Source organism: Cryptomeria japonica, unplaced genomic scaffold, assembly GCF_030272615.1.
Source record: "Cryptomeria japonica unplaced genomic scaffold, Sugi_1.0 HiC_scaffold_104, whole genome shotgun sequence".
In the NCBI taxonomy this organism is placed as follows: Eukaryota; Viridiplantae; Streptophyta; class Pinopsida; order Cupressales; family Cupressaceae; genus Cryptomeria; species Cryptomeria japonica.
Genome location: NW_026728926.1, coordinates 385,001 through 396,394, shown reverse-complemented (window position 1 = coordinate 396,394; position 11,394 = coordinate 385,001). Strand labels below are relative to the sequence as shown.

At 63.4% G+C, this 11,394-nt stretch overlaps 1 non-coding gene across 1 annotated transcript; it reads left to right on the top strand.

The window, feature by feature from the left end:
* Positions 1 to 6,981: 6,981 nt before the first annotated feature.
* LOC131865181 (5S ribosomal RNA) lies at positions 6,982 to 7,100 on the top strand. The gene has a single exon (XR_009363910.1). It is a non-coding gene; the product is annotated as a 5S ribosomal RNA (ribosomal RNA).
* The last annotated feature ends 4,294 nt before the right edge of the window (positions 7,101 to 11,394 follow it).

The window sequence follows — 11,394 nt, the reverse complement described above, 5'->3', positions numbered from 1 at the left end:
CGTGCGCATCAAGGTGCGCACCCTGGCGAAGGTGCGCACCCGGGGCAAACCGAGCTCCGACTTCGTGCGCACCTTGGAGCGCACAAAAGGTGCGCAACCCAGCCAAGGTGTGCGCACCCCGGTCAAACCGAGCTCCGAATCGTGCGCACCAGAGGTGCACGCCATCGTGCGCACCTTGGAGCACACTTCGGAGCCCTCCTTGGTGCGCGCCGATGTTGCGCACCTCGGAGCGCACCCGGGGAAAACAATGCAATTAACCCGACTTTCGACTTCGTGGGCACCTCGGAGCGCTCTCGGGTTCGCACCTCGGAGCACACCGAGGTGCGCACCTTTGATGCGCTGCCTTCACCAATTTCCAGAAAAGGCAAGAAAACATTGAGAAGGTGTGCGCACCGAGGTGCCCACCCTGGCGAAGGTGCACGCGAGGTGCGCACCCGGGGCAAACCGGGCTCCGACTTCGTGCACGCCGCACCTTGGAGCACACTTCGGAGCGCTCCTTGGTGCGCACCAGGGCGCGCAACCCAGCCGAGGTGCCCACCTCGGCGAAGGTGCACGCGAGGTGCGCACCCGGGGCAAACCGGGCTCCGACTTCGTGCACGCCATGGTGCCCACCGCGGCGAAGGTGCACGCGAGGTGCGCACCCGGGGCAAACCGGGCTCCGACTTCGTGCACGCTGCACCTTGGAGCACACTTCGGAGCGCTCCTTGGTGCGCACCATGGTGCCCACCAGGGCGCGCAACCCCGCCGAAGGTGCACGCGAGGTGCGCACCCGGGGCAAACCGGGCTCCGACTTCGTGCACGCCGCACCTTGGAGCACACTTCGGAGCGCTCCTTGGTGCGCACCATGGTGCCCACCAGGGCGCGCAACCCCGCCGAAGGTGCACGCGAGGTGCGCACCCGGGGCAAACCGGGCTCCGACTTCGTGCACGCCATGGTGCGCACCGCGGCGAAGGTGCGCACCCGGGGCAAACCGGGCTCCGACTTCGTGCACGCCGCACCTTGGAGCACACTTCGGAGCGCTCCTTGGTGCGCACCAGGGCGCGCAACCCAGCCGAGGTGCCCACCCCGGCGAAGGTGCACGCGAGGTGCGTACCCGGGGCAAACCGGGCTCCGACTTCGTGCACGCCGCACCTTGGAGCACACTTCGGAGCGCTCCTTGGTGCGCACCATGGTGCCCACCAGGCCGCGCAACCCAGCCAAGGTGTGCGCACCAAGGTGCACGCGAGGTGCGCACCCGGGGCAAACCGGGGTCCGACTTCGTGCACGCCGCACCTTGGAGCACACATCGGGGCGCTCCCGGGTTCGCACCGGCGTTGCGCACCGTGGTGGGCACCTCGGAGCACACCAAGGTGGGCAGCGAGGTGCGCACCTTTGATGCGATGCCTTCACTAATTTCCATAAAAGGCAAAAAAAAAACGAGATTTTAAAATTTCCGTTTTGAAAGATAGTGAGAAAAAGGGAATGCTGGTGCCATCTTGAGCCCGCCCTGGTGCGCAGCCCAGCCAAGGTGTGCGCACCAAGGTGCCCACCCTGGCGAAGGTGCGCGCCCGGGCAATTAACCCAACTTCCAACTTCGCGCGCGCCAGGGTGGGAGCGCACCCAACAACCGGGCCTGGGAAGAGCCAATGCGAGAAACCCCACCAAACGCTCTGACAAAAAAAGAGGGGGCGCTCCAGTAACCCCGCTTCGGAGCGCACCCTGGGCAAACCCAGCCAAGGTGCCCACCCCGGCCAAGGTGCAGGCGAGGTGCGCACCCGGGGCAAACCGGGCTCCGACAACGTGCACGCCGCACCTTGGAGCACACTTCGTAGCGCTCCCGGGTGCGCACCTCAGAGCACACCAAGGTGGGCAGCGAGGTGCGCACCTTTGATGCGCTGCCTTCACTAATTTCCAGAAAAGGCAAAAAAAAAAGGAGATTTTAAAATTTCCGTTTTGAAAGATAGTGAAAAAAACGGAACGCGCGTGCCATCTTGAGCCCGCCCTGGTGCGCAGCCCAGGTAAGGTGCCCACCCTGGCAAAGGTGCGCACCCGGGCAATTAACCCTACTTCCGACTTCGTGCGCGCCAGGGTGGCAACCGGGCCTCGGAAGAGCCAATGCGAGAAACCCCACCAAACGCTCCGACAAAAAAAGAGGCGGCGCTCCAATAACCCCGCTTCGGAGCGCAGCCGGGGCAAACCCAGCCAAGGTGCCCACCCCGACGAAGGTGCACGCGAGGTGCGCACCCGGGGCAAACCGGGCTCCGACAACGTGCACGCAGCACCTTGGAGCACACTTCGAAGCACTCCCGGGTGCCCACCGGCGTTGCGCACCGTGGTGGGCAGCGAGGTGCGCACCTTTGATGCGCTGCCTTCACTAATTTCCAGAAAAAGGCAAAAAAAAATGAGATTTTAAAATTTCCGTTTTGAAAGATAGTGAAAAAAAAGGAACGCGGGTGCCATCTTGAGCCCGCCCTGGTGCGCAGCCCAGGCAAGGCATGCGCACCAAGGTGCCCACCCGAGGTGCACACCCGGGGCAAACCGGGCTCCGACTTCGTGCAGGCCGCACCTTGGAGCACACTTCGGAGCGCTCCTTGGTGCGCACCATGGTGCCCACCAGGGCGCGCAACCCAGCCAAGGTCTGCACACCAAGGTGCCCACCCCGGCGAAGGTGCACGCGAGGTGCGCACCCGGGGCAAACCGGGCTCCGACTTCGTGCACGCCATGGTGCCCACCGCGGCGAAGGTGCACGCGAGGTGCGCACCCGGGGCAAACCGGGCTCCGACTTCGTGCACGCCGCACCTTGGAGCACACTTCGGAGCGCTCCTTGGTGCGCACCATGGTGCCCACCAGGGCGCGCAACCCAGCCAAGGTGTGCGCACCAAGGTGCACGCGAGGTGCGCACCCGGGGCAAACCGGGGTCCGACTTCGTGCACGCCGCACCTTGGAGCACACATCGGAGCGCTCCCAGGTTCGCACCAGCGTTGCGCACCTTTGATGCGCTGCCTTCACTAATTTCCAGAAAAGGCAAAAAAAAACGAGATTTTAAAATTTCCGTTCTGAAAGATAGTGAAAAAAACGGAACGCGGGTGCCATCTTGAGCCCTTCCTGGTGCGCAGCCCAGGCAAGTTGTGCGCACCAAGGTGCCCACCCTGGCGGAGGTGCGCGCCCGGGGCAATCCGGGCTCCGACTTCGTGCACTGCATGGTGCCCACCAAGGCGCGCAACCCAGCCAAGGTGCCCACCGCAGCGAAGGTGCACGCGAGGTGCGCACGCGAGGTGCACACCCGGGGCAAACCGGGCTCCGACTTCGTGCACGCCGCACCTTGGAGCACACTTCAGAGCGCTCCTTGGTGCGCACCAGGGCGCGCAACCCAGCCGAGGTGCCCACCCCGGCGAAGGTGCACGCGAGGTGCGCACCCGGGGCAAACCGGGCTCCGACTTCGTGCACGCCATGGTGCCCACCGCGGCGAAGGTGCGCACCCGGGGCAAACCGGGCTCCGACTTCGTGCACGCCGCACCTTGGAGCACACTTCGGAGCGCTCCTTGGTGCGCACCATGGTGCCCACCAGGCCGCGCAACCCAGCCAAGGTGTGCGCACCAAGGTGCACGCGAGGTGCGCACCCGGGGCAAACCGGGGTCCGACTTCGTGCACGCCGCACCTTGGAGCACACATCGGGGCGCTCCCGGGTTCGCACCGGCGTTGCGCACCGTGGTGGGCACCTCGGAGCACACCAAGGTGGGCAGCGAGGTGCGCACCTTTGATGCGATGCCTTCACTAATTTCCATAAAAGGCAAAAAAAAAACGAGATTTTAAAATTTCCGTTTTGAAAGATAGTGAGAAAAAGGGAATGCTGGTGCCATCTTGAGCCCGCCCTGGTGCGCAGCCCAGCCAAGGTTTGCGCACCAAGGTGCCCACCCTGGCGAAGGTGCGCGCCCGGGCAATTAACCCAACTTCCAACTTCGCGCGCGCCAGGGTGGGAGCGCACCCAACAACCGGGCCTGGGAAGAGCCAATGCGAGAAACCCCACCAAACTCTCTGACAAAAAAAGAGGGGGCGCTCCAGTAACCCCGCTTCGGAGCGCACCCTGGGCAAACCCAGCCAAGGTGCCCACCCCGGCCAAGGTGCAGGCGAGGTGCGCACCCGGGGCAAACCGGGCTCCGACAACGTGCACGCCGCACCTTGGAGCACACTTCGTAGCGCTCCCGGGTGCGCACCTCAGAGCACACCAAGGTGGGCAGCGAGGTGCGCACCTTTGATGCGCTGCCTTCACTAATTTCCAGAAAAGGCAAAAAAAAAAGGAGATTTTAAAATTTCCGTTTTGAAAGATAGTGAAAAAAACGGAACGCGCGTGCCATCTTGAGCCCGCCCTGGTGCGCAGCCCAGGTAAGGTGCCACCCTGGCAAAGGTGCGCACCCGGGCAATTAACCCTACTTCCGACTTCGTGCGCGCCAGGGTGGCAACCGGGCCTCGGAAGAGCCAATGCGAGAAACCCCACCAAACGCTCCGACAAAAAAAGAGGCGGCGCTCCAATAACCCCGCTTCGGAGCGCAGCCGGGGCAAACCAAGCCAAGGTGCCCACCCCGACGAAGGTGCACGCGAGGTGCGCACCCGGGGCAAACCGGGCTCCGACAACGTGCACGCAGCACCTTGGAGCACACTTCGAAGCACTCCCGGGTGCCCACCGGCGTTGCGCACCGTGGTGGGCAGCGAGGTGCGCACCTTTGATGCGCTGCCTTCACTAATTTCCAGAAAAAGGCAAAAAAAAATGAGATTTTAAAATTTCCGTTTTGAAAGATAGTGAAAAAAAAGGAACGCGGGTGCCATCTTGAGCCCGCCCTGGTGCGCAGCCCAGGCAAGGCATGCGCACCAAGGTGCCCACCCGAGGTGCACACCCGGGGCAAACCGGGCTCCGACTTCGTGCAGGCCGCACCTTGGAGCACACTTCGGAGCGCTCCTTGGTGCGCACCATGGTGCCCACCAGGGCGCACCCGAGGCAAACCGGGCTCCGACTTCGTGCACGCCGCACCTTGGAGCACACATCGGAGCGCTCCCAGGTTCGCACCAGCGTTGCGCACCTTTGATGCGCTGCCTTCACTAATTTCCAGAAAAGGCAAAAAAAAACGATATTTTAAAATTTCCGTTCTGAAAGATAGTGAAAAAAACGGAACGCGGGTGCCATCTTGAGCCCTTCCTGATGCGCAGCCCAGGCAAGTTGTGCGCACCAAGGTGCCCACCCTGGCGGAGGTGCGCGCCCGGGGCAAACCGGGCTCCGACTTCGTGCACTGCATGGTGCCCACCAAGGCGCGCAACCCAGCCAAGGTGCCCACCGCAGCGAAGGTGCACGCGAGGTGCGCACCCGAGGTGCACACCCGGGGCAAACCGGGCTCCGACTTCGTGCACGCCGCACCTTGGAGCACACTTCAGAGCGCTCCTTGGTACGCACCAGGGCGCGCAACCCAGCCAAGGTGCTCACCCCGGCGAAGGTGCACGCGAGGTGCGCACCCGGGGCAAACCGGGCTCGGACTTCGTGCACGCCGCACCTTGGAGCACACATCGGAGCGCTCCCGGGTTCGCACCAGCATTGCGCACCTTTGATGCGCTGCCTTCACTAATTTCCAGAAAAGGCAAAAAAAAGAAAAAAATGAGATTTTAAAATTTCCGTTTTGAAAGATAGTGAAAAAAACGGAACGCGGGTGCCATCTTGAGCCCGCCCTGGTGTGCAGCCCAGGCAAGTTGTGCGCACCAAGGCACCCACCCTGGCCAAGGTGGGTCACGGGGTGGGTCCTAGGGTGGGTAACGGGGTGGGTACTAAGGTGCGTGCCAAGGTGGGTCATAGGGTGGGTGCCAAGGTGGGCACCAGGGTGGGTGTGCACCAACCCTAGCCAGGGTAGGTCACGGGGTGGTTGTCGGGGTGGGCGTCAAGGAGCCAAGGTGGGTGGCAAGTAGCCAAGTTGCGTGCCAAGGTGGGTGTCGGGGTGGGTGCCAAGGATCCAAGGTGGGTGCCAAGGAACCAAGGTGGGTGTCTGGGTGGGTGCCGAGGTGGGAGCCAGGGTGGGTCCCAAGGTGAGTGCAAAGGTGGGTGCCAGGGTCAAGGTGAGTGCCAATGTGGGTTCCAAGGTGCCAGGGTCAGGGTGAGTGCCAATGTGGGTTCAAAGGTGCTAAGTTGGGTGCGAGGTTGGGTGCGAGGGTGGGTGGGTGCCAAGGTGTGCTAGGTGGAAGCCCGGGTGGGTCGGCATCCCATGGGTGTCGAGTTGGGTGCCTGATGGGTGCTTCTTGTCAAGTTTTAGTCGTCGGGACTCATTTCGAGCCTTAGAGGTCGTTTCTTGTCCGGTTGCCCTGTCTTCGACCTGGGAACCCAATTTTGGTCCTCGGGTCCCATTTTTTTTTGTCTCGCATCCCACTTTTGGCCTGTGGCCTTTTCGGGGTCGATTCTCGTTTTGGGCATCAGAGCATGTTTCTTCTCCTAAAACCCAATATTTGTTTATTAAGTCTCGGAACACATTTTTGTTCTCGTGGACCCATCATGGGTCTTGGAACGCATTTGTGGTCCTTGGGTCCCATTTTGCATCCCGAAACTTGTGTTTTGGTGCTTGATCCCTATTTTGGGTGCCCACCTTGCACCAAGTGCGCACCCGGGGCAAACCGAGCGCCTTGGTGCACCGGGGCAAGATCGAGCGTGCACCCGAGGCGCCCCGAACATGCACCAAGGTGCACTCGGCCCACATGTGAGCGCAGGTCGTTGCGCCCGAGGTGGTGTGTGGGCACCGCGTTGCAGACGGGACACTGCACGCACACGACGCCCCCTCCAGGTGCACGCACGTAGGCCGGGCCGGGTGCACACCCGACGCCCTAGCAAGGTGCGCGCACCCGGGCAGGGCTCACACTTGGCGAACGGGGCGCACTTCGCGAGGGAGGGTGTGCACCTCGACGGGGGTGGGTGGCCGGGGTGGATTCGCACGTGGGTCGCGGTTTGCTAAGTACACACTGCGACAAGCTCATAACGGGTGCGATCATACCAGCATTAGTGCACCGGATCCCATCAGAACTCCGCAGTTAAGCGCGCTTGGGCCGGAGTAGTACTGGGATGGGTGACCTCCCGGGAAGTCCCGGTGTTGCACCCTTTTTTAGTTTTTCGCCGGGCGTCGCAATGCTATTTGAATAAACCTTTTGCCCGTTTGCGTTCTCGTCGGGGCCGGGCCGGGCCGGGGTGCGCTGCCCGCACTACCGCGCGCGCGGGGGCGACACCGAGCGCGCACCCGAGGCACCCCGAGCACACAGGCCACGGTGCAACCCGGGCGTTGTGCGCGCACCCCGGTGCGCCCGAGGTGCTGCGCGCGCACCCAGGTGAAATCGGTGTGCACCTCGGCCAGTGCGCGCTCGGTCGAGTCGCGCACGTTGGCCAAGGTGCACGGTGATGTTTCTTACTCTAAGGTTCCGCACCAGACGCCCGGGACAGGTGAGCGAAGCTGGGCGGGGCCGGGTGCGCGGCCGGGGCAGGTGCACGCAGCTGGAGAGAGCTTTGGAGCACACTTCGGAGCGCACCAATGATGCGCTCCATTCAAAAGTTTCCTGAAAAGGCAAAAAAAGTTGAGATTATAGAATTTCCCACTTGAGAGATTGTAAAAAAAAAAAATTTAAAATGAAGGAAACGCGGGTGCCAAGGTGTGCGCAGCCCAGCCAAGGTGTGCGCACCAAGGCGCCCACCCTGGCGAAGGTGCACGCAAGGTGCGCACCCGAGGCAAACCGGACAATTAACCCAACTTTCGACTTCGCGCGCACCTTGGAGCGCACTTCGGAGCGCTCCTTGGTGCGCACCAATCTTGGGCACCTCGGAGTGCACCATGGCGCCCACCAAGGTGCGCACCCGGGGCAAACCGAGCTCCGACTTCGTGCGCACCTTGGAGCGCACGAAAGGTGCGCACCATGGCGCCCACCAAGGTGCGCAGCCCAGCCAAGGCGTGCGCATCAAGGTGCGCACCCTGGCGAAGGTGCGCACCCGGGGCAAACCGAGCTCCGACTTCGTGCGCACCTTGGAGCGCACAAAAGGTGCGCAACCCAGCCAAGGTGTGCGCACCCCGGTCAAACCGAGCTCCGAATCGTGCGCACCAGAGGTGCACGCCATCGTGCGCACCTTGGAGCACACTTCGGAGCCCTCCTTGGTGCGCGCCGATGTTGCGCACCTCGGAGCGCACCCGGGGAAAACAATGCAATTAACCCGACTTTCGACTTCGTGGGCACCTCGGAGCGCTCTCGGGTTCGCACCTCGGAGCACACCGAGGTGCGCACCTTTGATGCGCTGCCTTCACCAATTTCCAGAAAAGGCAAGAAAACATTGAGAAGGTGTGCGCACCGAGGTGCCCACCCTGGCGAAGGTGCACGCGAGGTGCGCACCCGGGGCAAACCGGGCTCCGACTTCGTGCACGCCGCACCTTGGAGCACACTTCGGAGCGCTCCTTGGTGCGCACCAGGGCGCGCAACCCAGCCGAGGTGCCCACCCCGGCGAAGGTGCACGCGAGGTGCGCACCCGGGGCAAACCGGGCTCCGACTTCGTGCACGCCATGGTGCCCACCGCGGCGAAGGTGCACGCGAGGTGCGCACCCGGGGCAAACCGGGCTCCGACTTCGTGCACGCCGCACCTTGGAGCACACTTCGGAGCGCTCCTTGGTGCGCACCATGGTGCCCACCAGGGCGCGCAACCCCGCCGAAGGTGCACGCGAGGTGCGCACCCGGGGCAAACCGGGCTCCGACTTCGTGCACGCCGCACCTTGGAGCACACTTCGGAGCGCTCCTTGGTGCGCACCATGGTGCCCACCAGGGCGCGCAACCCCGCCGAAGGTGCACGCGAGGTGCGCACCCGGGGCAAACCGGGCTCCGACTTCGTGCACGCCATGGTGCGCACCGCGGCGAAGGTGCGCACCCGGGGCAAACCGGGCTCCGACTTCGTGCACGCCGCACCTTGGAGCACACTTCGGAGCGCTCCTTGGTGCGCACCAGGGCGCGCAACCCAGCCGAGGTGCCCACCCCGGCGAAGGTGCACGCGAGGTGCGTACCCGGGGCAAACCGGGCTCCGACTTCGTGCACGCCGCACCTTGGAGCACACTTCGGAGCGCTCCTTGGTGCGCACCATGGTGCCCACCAGGCCGCGCAACCCAGCCAAGGTGTGCGCACCAAGGTGCACGCGAGGTGCGCACCCGGGGCAAACCGGGGTCCGACTTCGTGCACGCCGCACCTTGGAGCACACATCGGGGCGCTCCCGGGTTCGCACCGGCGTTGCGCACCGTGGTGGGCACCTCGGAGCACACCAAGGTGGGCAGCGAGGTGCGCACCTTTGATGCGATGCCTTCACTAATTTCCATAAAAGGCAAAAAAAAAACGAGATTTTAAAATTTCCGTTTTGAAAGATAGTGAGAAAAAGGGAATGCTGGTGCCATCTTGAGCCCGCCCTGGTGCGCAGCCCAGCCAAGGTGTGCGCACCAAGGTGCCCACCCTGGCGAAGGTGCGCGCCCGGGCAATTAACCCAACTTCCAACTTCGCGCGCGCCAGGGTGGGAGCGCACCCAACAACCGGGCCTGGGAAGAGCCAATGCGAGAAACCCCACCAAACGCTCTGACAAAAAAAGAGGGGGCGCTCCAGTAACCCCGCTTCGGAGCGCACCCTGGGCAAACCCAGCCAAGGTGCCCACCCCGGCCAAGGTGCAGGCGAGGTGCGCACCCGGGGCAAACCGGGCTCCGACAACGTGCACGCCGCACCTTGGAGCACACTTCGTAGCGCTCCCGGGTGCGCACCTCAGAGCACACCAAGGTGGGCAGCGAGGTGCGCACCTTTGATGCGCTGCCTTCACTAATTTCCAGAAAAGGCAAAAAAAAAAGGAGATTTTAAAATTTCCGTTTTGAAAGATAGTGAAAAAAACGGAACGCGCGTGCCATCTTGAGCCCGCCCTGGTGCGCAGCCCAGGTAAGGTGCCCACCCTGGCAAAGGTGCGCACCCGGGCAATTAACCCTACTTCCGACTTCGTGCGCGCCAGGGTGGCAACCGGGCCTCGGAAGAGCCAATGCGAGAAACCCCACCAAACGCTCCGACAAAAAAAGAGGCGGCGCTCCAATAACCCCGCTTCGGAGCGCAGCCGGGGCAAACCCAGCCAAGGTGCCCACCCCGACGAAGGTGCACGCGAGGTGCGCACCCGGGGCAAACCGGGCTCCGACAACGTGCACGCAGCACCTTGGAGCACACTTCGAAGCACTCCCGGGTGCCCACCGGCGTTGCGCACCGTGGTGGGCAGCGAGGTGCGCACCTTTGATGCGCTGCCTTCACTAATTTCCAGAAAAAGGCAAAAAAAAATGAGATTTTAAAATTTCCGTTTTGAAAGATAGTGAAAAAAAAGGAACGCGGGTGCCATCTTGAGCCCGCCCTGGTGCGCAGCCCAGGCAAGGCATGCGCACCAAGGTGCCCACCCGAGGTGCACACCCGGGGCAAACCGGGCTCCGACTTCGTGCAGGCCGCACCTTGGAGCACACTTCGGAGCGCTCCTTGGTGCGCACCATGGTGCCCACCAGGGCGCGCAACCCAGCCAAGGTCTGCACACCAAGGTGCCCACCCCGGCGAAGGTGCACGCGAGGTGCGCACCCGGGGCAAACCGGGCTCCGACTTCGTGCACGCCATGGTGCCCACCGCGGCGAAGGTGCACGCGAGGTGCGCACCCGGGGCAAACCGGGCTCCGACTTCGTGCACGCCGCACCTTGGAGCACACTTCGGAGCGCTCCTTGGTGCGCACCATGGTGCCCACCAGGGCGCGCAACCCAGCCAAGGTGTGCGCACCAAGGTGCACGCGAGGTGCGCACCCGGGGCAAACCGGGGTCCGACTTCGTGCACGCCGCACCTTGGAGCACACATCGGAGCGCTCCCAGGTTCGCACCAGCGTTGCGCACCTTTGATGCGCTGCCTTCACTAATTTCCAGAAAAGGCAAAAAAAAACGAGATTTTAAAATTTCCGTTCTGAAAGATAGTGAAAAAAACGGAACGCGGGTGCCATCTTGAGCCCTTCCTGGTGCGCACCCCAGGCAAGTTGTGCGCACCAAGGTGCCCACCCTGGCGGAGGTGCGCGCCCGGGGCAATCCGGGCTCCGACTTCGTGCACTGCATGGTGCCCACCAAGGCGCGCAACCCAGCCAAGGTGCCCACCGCAGCGAAGGTGCACGCGAGGTGCGCACCCGAGGTGCACACCCGGGGCAAACCGGGCTCCGACTTCGTGCACGCCGCACCTTGGAGCACACTTCAGAGCGCTCCTTGGTGCGCACCAGGGCGCGCAACCCAACCAAGGTCTGCACACCAAGGTGCTCACCCCGGCGAAGGTGCACGCGAGGTGCGCACCCGGGGCAAACCGGGCTCGGACTTCGTGCACGCCGCACCTTGGAGCACA